This window comes from Mobula hypostoma, chromosome 10 (assembly GCF_963921235.1).
Source record: "Mobula hypostoma chromosome 10, sMobHyp1.1, whole genome shotgun sequence".
Taxonomy (NCBI): domain Eukaryota; kingdom Metazoa; phylum Chordata; class Chondrichthyes; order Myliobatiformes; family Myliobatidae; genus Mobula; species Mobula hypostoma.
Genome location: NC_086106.1, coordinates 31,403,928 through 31,417,011, shown reverse-complemented (window position 1 = coordinate 31,417,011; position 13,084 = coordinate 31,403,928). Strand labels below are relative to the sequence as shown.

Genomic DNA, 13,084 nt, shown 5'->3' with positions numbered 1-13,084 from the left:
GAATCCCCTCCCTTATACAAAAACGAACTGATCGTCTACATGGAAACGTGAGATTGAACATCAAATCTCAAATCCCAAACCCCACCCAATCCCCTCCCTCACACAAAAACTAACAGATCGTCCAAACGGAAACGTCAGATTGAACATCAAACAACAAAACCCCTCCCTCACACAAGAACAGACTGATCGTCGACATGGAAACTTCAGATTAAACATCAGACCTCAAACCCCCCCCAATCTCCTCTCTCACTCAAAAACTAACAGATCGTCCAGACGGAAACGTCAGAGTGAACATCAAACCCTAACCGCGCCCCCCGCCAATCCCCACACTCACAAAAAAACTAAGAGATCGTCCACATGGAGACGTCAGATTGAACATCAAACCCCAAACCCCCACGATCCCCTCCCTCACACAAAAACTAACAGATCATCCACAGGGAAACTCAGATTGACCATCAAACCCCAAATCCCTCCCTCACACAAAAACTAACAAATCGTCCACACGGAAACGGGAGATTGAACATCAAATCCCAAACCCCCCCAATCGCTCCCTCACACAAAAACTAACAGATCGTCAACACGGAAACATCATATTGAACATCGAACCCCAAACACCCCCCGAATCCCTCCCTCACACAAAAACTAACAGATTGTCTACACTGAAACGTGAGATTGAATTCAAATCCCAAACCCCTCCAATCCCCTCCCTCACACAGAAACTAACAATCTTCCACACAGAAACGTCAGATTGAACATCAAACCCTAACCCCCCCGCCAATCCCCTGACTCACACAAAAACTGAGAGATCGTCCACACAGAAACGTCATATTGACCATCAAACCCAACCCGCCCCCCCCGAATTCCCTCCCTCACACAAAAACTAACAGATCGTCCACACAGAAACATCAGATTGAAAATCAAATCTGGAACCCCCCTGAATCCCCTCCCTCACACATAAACTAACAAATCATGCACACGGAAACGTCAGATTGAACATCAAACCCCAACCCCGCCCCCCGAATCCCCTCCCTCACACAAAAACGAACTGATCGTCTACATGGAAACGTGAGATTGAACATCAAATCTCAAATCCCAAACCCCACCCAATCCCCTCCCTGATACATAAACGAACAGATCGTCCCCATGGAAGCGTCAGATTGACCATCAAACCCCAAACACCGCCCCCCCCCGAATCCCCTCCCTCATACAAAAATGAACTGATCGTCGACATGGAAACGTCAGATTAAACATCAAACCCCAAACCCCTCTATTCCCCTCTCTCACACAAGAACTAACAGATTGTCCACACGGAAAGGTCAGATTGAACATCAAACCCTGAACCCCCCCAAACCCCTCACTCAGACAAAACCTAAGAGATCATCCACACGGAAACGTCAGATTAAACATCAAACCCCAAACCCTGCTTCCTTATGAACTGCAGTGCATAAGTGAGCCCTTCGGCCCATCTAGTCCATGGTGGAAATGTTTTCCTTCATCTCTGCTCCCAAGGGTTGACCGTCTATTCTGAGGCTAAATTTAAGAACCCGACTTGGATGATGAGCGGACCGACCCACAAACACCCTCCCACCCGCCGATAACACTACCGGCGACGGACGGACGCACCCCACCCACCCAATACCGGATTGCCTGCCATTTATTTGGTCGTTACCTCTTCCGCCTCATCATCTTGGCCCGTGCTTCACGGGCTCGGCAGAGAATTACGGTGTCGGTTTGGGAAGCGTCTTGCAGCGTCTCGCAGTCATCTTCCCCGTGGCTGGCCGTCGCAGCCCCCGAACTCCCTTTTGGAAGACTCTCCTTTGAGGAGCCTCGGGACAGCTCGTTCAGAGAGTGTTTCATTCTGCCGAAAGATCAGCGAGATAGAGAGAGAAATCTCCCCGTCAGACCCGAGTTTTCCGATCGTTCTCTGTCCCTCTGGAGAAAAGACTGAGAGAGAGAGAGAGAGCCCTGACAGGATTCTTGAAGAGCCACCCCCTGTCACACCGACAGTCAAGACACCACAACTGGGAACTGATGTCCAGCTGTTTTACAGTTGAGTCCCACTGGAATGGTGGGTTGGAATGGCAGCGGTGTAACAGGCACAAATAATCCCTTTCTTGGAGGAGGGAAGGAGGGAACAATGCCCTTAACACAAGTAGTGATGTGCTTCTGCACGTCCCACCCCTGTCAGCAGTGAGGAAGCACATGAGAGTTCCAGTGCAAAGAGTAGCCCGAGCTGAGAGTGCAAGCCTGTGCCTGTTCCTACAAGTAGAAAGATTGTAAACAAAATGCATACTTTTAGGTTAAATGGATGACCGAAGGGCTTCGAACACACGTTGCATTCGTATTTGATCTCCCCATTCTGTTTTTTCAGTGGGTAATAAAGTGACTGAAAACCAGGGAGACCTGCAGAAGAGGTCTTTGGTTTGCTCAGATTCATTGCCTCTTCACTCCCTGGAGCACATGAGGCAGCTTTCAGATGCATTGGTGGTTCTGAGTTTCTTGAGGTACCTGAAGTTGACGGCTGGGCGAGGGGTATCTCCTTCAGCCCACCCCTGGAGCCATGGGTAAGGAGGCTCTGGTGGGAGCAGAGATAGGAACGTCTTTTAGCTGCTCTGAAACATGATCCGTTTGCCTTTCTTCTGGAGGCAGCATGACGGGCAACACAGTCCGACTCATCATGGCATTGGAGAGGCAGTTTGCCACGACGAAGCCACCACAAACTGGAGGCATCTTGCCAAACAGGCTGAGGTTGTTCATGTTGTTGAAAGTGGCTGGGCTGCCGAGAGGATGAAGGCCACTGAATCCAGGTGAGTACTCAGGCGATGCATGTCTGGTATAGTGAGGAGATAGAGTGCTGTATGGATACATGTACTGACACAGGAGGTGGCCTCTCAATGAACACATCTGGTAGGAGACCAAACCCTGGGCATGGCTAGAATTCCCATTCATGGGCAGAGGGAGTTTGTTGGAAGCTGAGGTTGTCGAACTAGGAGAAAGAATGTGAGGGGTTTGTTGAATTACAGAAATCTCAAACCCTAAACCACCCCCCCAATCCCCTCTCTCACACAAAAACTAACTGATCGTCCACAGGGAAACGTCAGATTGAACATCAATCCACAACCCCGCCTTCCCCTATCTCCCCGACACAAAAACAGTAGAAGTGATTTGGACATTTCATTTATTCTCTTTGGTTAATGTGTTGGGCAGTTGTTGGGATATAATTTTACTGCTACAGATTTTTCTGCCCCACTCTGGTGGATTTTCCGTTCATGGGAGTTATATGATTTTTCCATCTGTGTTCCAGCAAGTTGGGCACACTATGAAATGTACACCCTTTTGTTGTATCACAGCCTGAACATTGATCCTATCGCTGCTCAACTGTACCCCTGTTTTCTCTCCTCTTCCAGAACAGACTCGATGGGCTGAATGGCTTAATTCTGCTCTTTACAGTCTGTGCAAACATCTCGGGCGCCTGTATATAGTTGGGGTGCCCAAGACTTCTGCACACAGTATTGTGTTTGTCAATGTGCACTGAGAGCGTGCTTTTAAATCCGGCGGGAACAAAGGGATGTTGGGAATTTTGCGTGTGGAATACCGCCGTAGGGGTGTGGGGACAGGTGGCAGAGAAGGTGTGTCTGGCGGGGGTACCGACACACCCGGCCCTGAGACACCAGGCAAGGTCATTTGATTCCAAACAGTTGGTTTATCGATCATTACGGAATGTCTCTCTGATGCTTCCCACTCCCACCCTTTTCCCAACCATGATTCCCCTCTCCCTGCTCCCCTTCCCACTCTCAGTCCACAATGGAGACCCACATTGGAATCAGGTTTATCGTCACTCATATATGTCATGAAACTTGTTTTATTTTGTGTGGCTACAGTGCAGTACAATACATAAAATTACTACAGTGTTCTGCAAATTTTTAACCTCCCTCGCTCTGTGTGTGTGTGTGTGTGTGTGTCTCTCTCTCTCTCTCTCTCTCACACACACACATATAATGTACTCCTTGTCTGTTGTAAGATCTGTTATTCTCAATATGAGAAACTGTGTCTGATTCCTAGTCCCAACTTTTTGACTGAATAGATGCCGAATGATTAATGTCAGGAGAATGTCAGGTTTTCATGAGATCCTGTCTGCCACCATTGTCCATTTTGAATGCTGGTCTGCTGCAGTGTTTCTGGCTGTTTTAAACAGTTTGTTCCCTGCAATTTCTTTTTCATTCCCTTTCATGTCACTTATGTTTGAATTTCTTTCCTTGCACAGACTGATCCAAGTTGGTCTCATTTTCTTTGGTGATAAATGAGGATCAGATTTGATTAAGTTTTTTAAAAAGCAATCCCTGTGTTCAGATCCTTCCCTCACCTCTCCAGCTCTCATCCCTGGATGACGGAAATGCTGGCTTTGTGGCCAAGTTTGTGGACGATACAAAGACGGGTGGTGGGGGCCGGTGGTGTTGAGGAAGCAGGGAGGACTTGGACAGATTGGGAGAATGGACAAAGAAGTGGCAGATGGAATGCAGTGTCGGGAAGTGTACAGACATGCACTTTGGTAGAAGGAGTAAAGGCATGGGCTATTTTCGAAACGGGGAAAATTTTAAAAACCCGATGTACAGAGGGACTTGGGAGTTCTCACACAGGATTACCTAAAGGATAAGTTGCTGGATACGACAGCCGGGAGGAAGGCATATGTGATGTCGGCATTCATCCCGAGAGGACTAGAATACGAAAGCAAGGATGTGATGATGAGGCTTTATAGGGCACTGGTGAGGCCTCACTTGGAGTATTGTGAGCAATTTTGGGAGCCTTATCTGAGCAAGGATGTGCTGACATTAGAGAGGAGGTTCACGGGGATGATCCCAGGGATGGAAGGGTTAACGTGTGAGGAGCATTTGAATGCTCTGCTCTGGGCCTGTTCTCGCCAGAGTTGAGACGGGAGGATCTGACTGAAACCCGTCAGATAGTGAAAGGCCTCGACAGAGTGAACATGGTGGGCACAGCCTCAGAATAGAAGGTCCTCCCTTTAGAACAGAGATGAGAAGGAATTTCTTTTGGCAGAGGGTGATGAATCTATGGAATTCATTTCACAGAATCACGGTCCTTGACCATGATTGTTCTTGGCATATTTTTCCTCAGAAGTAATTTGCCACTGCCGCCTTCCGGGTGGCGGGTGGAGATACGTCCCTACCAAAGGAGGTGTAAGGCACTCCTTCCCTCCACGAGCCTGCAGGTCACCCTTGGGCAGGGTGTAGCACCTGCTTAGCTGCCCCCCCCCCACACCCTCCCAGATCTAGGTCACATGAAGCCACAGGAGCAGGTGGTGGATGGTCATATGAGCAGCCGGTGCAGATCACAAGTCCTGGTTATGCGACCACTGACGCCAGGCAGATAATCTCTGAAGAGTATTGATAATGGCTGCGGTCACCTGTTTTGTAAATAGCAAGGATGTCAAAAGATACAAGGAGGAGGCAGGGGGATGGGGTTGAGGGGGATAATACATTTTGAGGAGAGATTGAGTCGCCTGGGACTGGGACCGGAGTTCAGAAGAATGAGAAGAGATCTTATAGAAACATATAAAATTATGAAAGGGATAGATAAGATAGAGGCCGGAAAGTTGTTTCCACTGATAGGTGAGACTAGAACTAGGGGACATGGCCTCAAGATTCGGGAGAGTAGATTTAGGACAGAGATGAGGAGAAACTGCTTTTCCCAGAGGGTGGTGAATCCGTGGAATTCTCTGCCCAATGAAGCAGTGGAAGCTACCCCAGTAAATATATTGAAGACAAGGTTGGATAGATTTTTGCAGATCAGGGGAATTAAGGGTTATGGGGAAAAGTCAGGATCGTGGAGATGAGTCCATGGCCAGATCAACCATGATCTTATTGAATGGTGGAGCAGGGTCGACAGGCCAGATGGCCTACTCCTGCTCCTATTTCTTGGGCTCTTATCAGCCTCGATGGAATGGTGGAGGAGATTTGACTTTGAATTTAATTTGCTTCTATTTAAATCTTGCATCCATCCCACAACGTGAGGGAGTAAAAATCTTTGACTCTATCGCAGTGTACAGACATGTGAATTTAAAAGTCTAATAGTTTGAAGAAGTTTGGTTCCTAAGGTTGTCAAGCCGAGGAGTGGTAATGGGGACAAGCTCCCACTATCTAAAGGTGCTCCTTACGGCATGTGACTCAAATAGCCTCTGACAACCAAGTTCAACTCCTGGCCTTCTCGTGTGGTTTAGCCTCTAAGCCCAGCGGAACTGTTTCTACTGACAGGAGAAGGGGCGAAGGTGGGTCCTACTGCCTTAAAACCAGTGCTTCAGGTAGATCGAGCTCATCAGCCTGGGAAGGCAGTCCATCTAAGAGAGGGAAAGCTCTGATTTCAAACCTCCGCTGCCTTGCGGCCATACCCACTCATGGGAAAGGCTTTGAGAGTAAATCCTGAGGGAAGATCCGGAGCTGGAGTCCCTAAGGCAATCCGACACTGCCTTCAACCTCATTCTGGCAACTCCTGCGACGACACCGGTGCCAAGTTCTATCGGCCCTTGCCCTTCCCTTGGACAACGTCGGTGTCGTGGAGAGGGAAGACTTGCTGCATGGGCAACTGCCGGTCTTCCATAAAACCTTGCCCAGGGCTGCGCCCTGGAAACCTTCCAGGCGTGGATCCGTGGTCTCGTGAGACTAACGGATACCACCACCAGTTTGAAGAAAGAAGCTGTCCCGTAGCCTATTGATCCTGGCTTTAATGCTGTGGTAGTGAAGCAGCAGAAACAGTTTATGGTTGGGTGGGGGGTGACTGGTGTCCCCGATGATCTTCCTTTCTGCACCTGCTGCTGTAAATGTCCTCACTGGAGGGAAGTTCACATCCACAGATGTGCTGGGCTGTCCGTACTACTCTCTGCAGTGACCAGCAATCAAGGTTGGTGCAGTTCCCGTACCAGGCAGTGATACAGCTAGTCAAGATGCTCTCAATGGTGCCCCTGCAGAAGGTCTTGAGGATTTGGGGACTCGTGCCGAACCTCTTCAGTCGCCTGAGGTGGAAGAGACGCTGTTGTGCTTTTTTTTTTGCCACATAGCCGGTGTGTACAATCCAGGTGAGATCTTTGGTGATATGTATACCGAGGAACGTGAAACTACTCACCCTCCCAACTGCAGTCCCAAATGGCCTAATTCTGTTCCTACATCTGTGGTCTTGCATCATAAAGGTGTTTTTTTTCCCCTATGAAGGAGATCTCAGACACTGTGGCTAAATACATTTTGTTTCTCTCTTTATTGCTCAGTCTGGACACCATGAACGAAGAGTCATTGACTGGCACCTCTTCACTGTACTCCAGCACCTTCGCCCAAGTAATCTCTGTCAACGTAGAAAAGCAGTACACGAGGGACTTTGCTGTAAAATGCAATTACACTTGACCCCCAGGATCACACCCCATAAGATCGACTGGATTGGAATTTTCAAGGTAAGAACCTCCCCCCCCACCCGGCAAATACAAAATAGTAATCGGTTTATCGATTTAGAGACAGAGCACGAGATAGCCCTTCGAGCAGCCCCCACTGATTTTAAACCCAACCTCTCAACACACACAAACTGCTGGAGGAACTGCAGCACATCAGGCAGCACCCATGGAAAGGAGTAAAACTGGTGATGCTTTGGGCGGAGAGTCGTCTTCAGGACTGAGAAGGAAGGGGGATGATGCCTGAATAAAATGGTGGGGGTGAGAGGGAGGGGGGAGAGGCTAACTGGAAGGTGCTAGGTGATGCCAGGTGGGTGGGAAAGGTCAAGGGGGCTAGAGAAGGAAGAGTCTGACTGGAGGTGGAGAGTGGACCATTGGAGAAAAGGAAGGCAGGTGAGAAGAAGTGAAAGGTCAGAGCCGGGAATGGGCGGGGGGGGGGGGGATTTTGTTCACCGGAAGGAGAAATCAATGTTCATACCATCAGGTTGGAGGCTACCCAGATGGAATATGAGTGTTGGGGCTCCCCGACCCTGAGGGTGGCCTCGTCTTGGCACGAGAGGAGGCCATGGATCGACATGCGGGAATGGGAATTAACTTATTAACCTACCTGTCTTTGTTCTGTGTGAGGGACCCGGAGCACCAGGGGAAACCCACGAGCACACAGGAAGACCACACAAACGTGCTGACTGAGGATATGGGATTTTAACACCAATCCCAATGCCCTGAGCTGTTATAGCCTCACGTGAACTACTACGCTACCGTGGAGTCCCACCCCTTACTATTGTCACATGTACTGAGGGTCATGTGGGTGGCGGGATGGAGATGAATCTCTACCAAAGGAGGTGTGAGGCGCTGCTTCCCTCTGCTGGCCTGCTGGTCACCCCTGGGCAAGGTGTAGCACCTGCGTAGCCCCCACCCCCCGATCAGGGTCACATGAAAGCATGAGAGCAGGTGGTGGATGGTCATATGAGCAGCCGGTGCAGATCACAAGTTCTGATTATGTGACTGCTGACGCCAGGCGGACAATCTCTGAAGAGTATTGATAATGTGGCTGGGGTGAGGTCACCTGTCTTGTAAAGACGCTGGCCAGAAGAAGGCAATGGCAAACCACTTCTGTAGAAGAATTTGCCGAGAACAATCATGGTCATGGAAAGACCGTGATCGCCCACGTCATGCAACACGGCGCATGATGATGTCAGGCGACGTGGCCCATAACGAATGAACTAAGAGACGGTGAAAATACTTGCTTCGCCTGCCCTCCGCAGAGATTATTTCATTCCAACACGACATTTGAGGGAAGACAATAACGGAATACAGAATATATTACAGTTACTCAGAAAGTGCAACGCCAGCAGATAATAAAGTGAACAGTTACAATGAGGTACATTGTGAGGTTAAGAGTCTATGTTATCCTGTTAGGGGATCGTTCAGTTGTCCTATAACAGCAGATTAAAAACTAACCTGGAACCGGGTGGCACTTTATCCATCTGTCTGATGGGAGGGGAGAGGATGAAGTAATCCAGATTGACTAGTTTTGTCTTTTTTTACAAATGCTGATTAACTACAGTACAGTGCAAAAGTCGTAGGTATATATATATGTACTGTATATGGGTAGGGTGCCCAAGACTTTTGCACAGTACTGTATTTGTCAATGTGGAGCGGAGAGTGAGTTTGTAAATCCGATGGGAGTAAAGGACGTTGGGAATGGCGAGGACGGAGCACTGCGGGAGGGGTGTGGGACAGGTGGCAGAGAAGGAGTGCCAGAGGCAGGTGCAAACACACCCAGCCATGAGAGACCAGGCAAGGTCATCTGATTCCAAACAGTTGGTTTATTGATCATTACAGAATGTCCCTCTAGTGCTTCCCGCTCCCTCCCCTCTCCCTTTCCCTTTTCCCAACCATGATTCCCCTCTCCCTGCCCCCTTCTACTCTCAGTCCACAATAGACACCCACATCAGAATCAGGTTTATTGTCACTCACATATGTCGTGAAATTTTATTCTTCATGGCAGCAGTACAGAGTTGAGAGCTACAGAGTAGGAGTTTGAAGAGATTTGGTATGTCAACAAATGCACTTGAAAACTTCCGTGGAGAGCATTCTGACACTGTCAGATATGGGGGTCGGGGGAGGTGGGGGCTACTGCATAGGACCGAAAGAAGCTGCAGAGGGTGGTAAATCAGTCGGCTCCATCTTGGGTACTAGTCTGCAAAGTACCCAGGGCATCTTCAAGGAGCGGTGTCTCAGAAAGGCAGCATCCATTATTAAGAACCTCCAGCACCCAGGGCATGCCCTTTTCTCACTGTTACCATCAGGTAGGACGGACAGAAGCCTGACAGCACACACTCAGCGATTCAGGAACAGCTTCTTTCTCTGCCATCCGATTCCCAAATGGACATTGAACCCTTGGACACTACCTCGCTTTTTTAATGTATATTATTTCTGTTTCTGCACAATTTTGTATCTATTCAACATGCATATACTGTAATTGATTTACTTATTTATTTTTCTTTTTTTCTTCTTCATTACGTGTTGCATTGAACGGTCGCTGCTAATTGAACAAATTACACGACACATGCCGGTGATAATAAACCTGATTCTGTGTGATACATAAATTTACGACAGTACTGTGTAAAAGTCTTGGGCACCCCACTATATACCTGAGCCTTTTGCACAGTGCTTTATGTCTTGTAGTTTTGTGATCTGCCTGCACAGTTCTTTGGCTTTTAGCTATCCTTCCATTTTGCCGCAGGTTGGACGGAGTACAGCTGGAGATTACCGCACGTTTGTTTGGGCTCCTGTCCCGAAGGAGGCTGGTCAGGTAGAACGCCAGCAGCAAGTAACGTTCGAAGGTAAGGGGAGTTTGAAAGCTTCCGATGCACCCAGCTTGCTCGCAGAGTGTTGCCCAAAAGAGGGACCTTAGATGCTGCAAGTCGATTCAGTTCCTTAGTGAAGTTACTGATTGATTCTCGGAACGCAGGAGAAGTCCACGATTGGTTAATGTCAAGTGTAAAGGAGAACAAAATAAATGTTACTCCAGATCTGATACAAGACAAAAAAAAACACAAGATAACCAACATAATAAGATAAAGAACACTGTAATTTAAAAAAAACGGAATAAATATAAAAACATAAGATAGCTTATATACCCAGATTTCAAAATGGACATTCAACCCATGAACTCATTACTTTTTTTTGTAAATTTTCTGTTTTTTGCACTACTTGTTTAAATTTATCTATTTAATATACTGTACATATACTTGCTGTAATTCGCTTGTTATTGCATTGTGCCACTCCCGCAAAGTTAACAAATTCCATGACGTATGCCGGCGATGTTAAACCTGATCCTGAGACAAAATTTAAAGAGTGCAAAATGAAAGCAAAAAAAGCAGCGAGGTGGTGTTCATGGGTTCAGTGTCCGTTCAGAAATCTGATGGCAGAGGGGAAGAAACTGTTCCTGAATCATTGGGTGTGTGTCTCCAGGCTCCTGTACCTCCTCCCTGATGGCAGGGGGGAAGAAACTGTTCCTGAATCACTGAGTGTGTGTCTTCAGGCTCCTGTACCTCCTCCCTGATGGCAGAGGGGAAGAAACTGTTCCTGAATCACTGAGTGTGTGTCTTCAGGCTCCTGTACCTCCTCCCTGATGGTAGCAATGAGAAGAGGGCATGTCCTGGGTGATGGGGGGTCCTTATTAATGGATGCCGTCTTTCTGAGGCATCACCTTTTGAAGATATCCTTGATGCTGAGGGGGAGGGGGTGGGCTATTTCCTGTGTTGGAGCCGCCTGTGTTTGCAACCATCCGCAGTTCTTTCCAATCCTGTGCAGTGGCCCCTCCAAACCAGACCAGTGATGCAGCCGGTTAGAATGCTCTCCATTAGTAGTAGAGCTACTCGGACTTGATGTTTCAATTCTTTATGGTAAGTTGGCACTCTGGATGTTGGCAGTGGGCTTGGAGTGGTGACAGGAGGGAGGGTAGGTACGTCATCGGGGTCATCAGATGGGCACCCTCCTTCTTTGACGTTTCGTTGATAAGCCCACGACGTCTCCAGAGGGCTCAACGGTGCTACCTGGCGTCCCAGATCCTGTCTTCATCTTGCAGCCCATTTGTTGTCTTTCCTTTTAATCCAAATCCAGTTGCTGCTTTCTCCTGCTGCATTTGAGAAGGACTTGATTGCTTGTTGGAGGGAGTGACCCCTCACCCCCATCTTCTTCAATAGACTGGTCGTAGATGTGGCAACGAATCCCCTGCATCCCACTTCTGCAGGGAAAATCTTGGTCTTCCAGCCCTTCTGGGCAGCTTCAGTTGCCAGTTTGGAGTACTTGGTCTTTTCCCTCTCATAAGCTTCTTTGACACCATCTTCCCATGGTACTGTCAATTCCACAACATATGCCAGCTTGGCTGTTGTGGACCACAGGACCATGTCTGGCCCGAGTGTTGTAGCTGCAATGTCTGGGGGAAACACAAGCTTTTTTTCCAAGTTCCAAGTCCACATCCATTTTCCAATCCCAAGCAACCTGCAGCATGCTTACATCTTCTGATGTTATATGGTGCTCTGGAGGTTGGCCTGCTGGTACAAATTGTGTGATGTGGACATTTACTGCCGATGTTTGTGGGAGAGCATTTGTGGTGATTCGCCTCTATTCCTTTTTTTTTAATTTTATTTTTATTTGGATAAGGAGTTCACAATTATCATGTACTTTTTTCACACATATAACCTTTTCCATTTTTTTATATGTATAAAACTACAATTATTTATACATTCTTAAGTACACATTGAGATGATATAAAAGCAAAATAAACATTTAAATAGGTAATTATGTACTGTGGTAAATCTAACCTATTAGGCTAAGTAATGAAATTAGTTGTTAAGAAAAATGGTAATAATAGTTTCCATACAACCCTTCTGGACCATTTCCACTGGTCCAGAATGTTGCATACAAGCCTATATACCAACCATTGTAGGTGTTTATATCCCAATTTGTTCGTGCTTGTTCCTGCCCGCAGACATAATTATCTAATCCCTATGTACTTATTTACTTCATTTTTTCATTTTTTTTAATCCTTTTCCCAAATCTTTCCCTTTACTTGTGTTAATTCTCTATTTTCCAAAAAAAACAACAAACATTTAGACTAGGGGTGCTTACGTTAGCAATATTACTGTGTTGATGAGAAGAGCAATATAAATCATTAGGAGAGTCATCTAAAGTCTGCTCGCATTGGGGTTATATATTCAATCCATTTATTCCAGATTTGATCAAATGTTTCTTTTTGAGTTCTCAGGGAGTAGGTCAACTTTTCCATTTTAAATATTTCCAAGATAATTTCGTACCAATCTTCTAATGTAGGTGGTATTGGATTTAGCCATTTTCTAGTGATTGATTTCTTACTTGCCGCTAAGAGGGCCTGCAGCAACTTTATATCTTCCTTCTGTTCAAGGAACAATACATGCCCCAAATAGAGCGTCTCAAAGTTCAGAGGTATCTGGGACCTAAGTACCTTAACTAATGTTCTATGAATACCTTCCCAAAATAGACTTAATTTAGGGCAATCCCAGAAAATATGAAAATGATTTGCCTCCTTAGAGCCGCACCTTCTCCAACACATCACATTTGTATCTTTATATTTTTCCTGATATGGGG

The 13,084-nt window shown here is 47.1% G+C and overlaps 1 long non-coding RNA gene across 2 annotated transcripts in view; it reads left to right on the top strand.

The window, feature by feature from the left end:
* Positions 1–2,685: 2,685 nt before the first annotated feature.
* The window catches only part of LOC134352821 (uncharacterized), a 52,870-nt gene continuing 42,471 nt past the window's right edge, over positions 2,686–13,084 (top strand). Inside the window, exons 1-3 of one of the 2 annotated variants that reach the window (XR_010019466.1) lie at positions 2,700–2,807; positions 7,274–7,453; positions 10,197–10,296. This is a non-coding gene — a long non-coding RNA (uncharacterized LOC134352821). Of the gene's footprint in view, positions 2,808–7,273; positions 7,454–10,196; positions 10,297–13,084 lie in introns of both variants that reach the window. The other variant, XR_010019467.1, reaches the window with a different exon arrangement.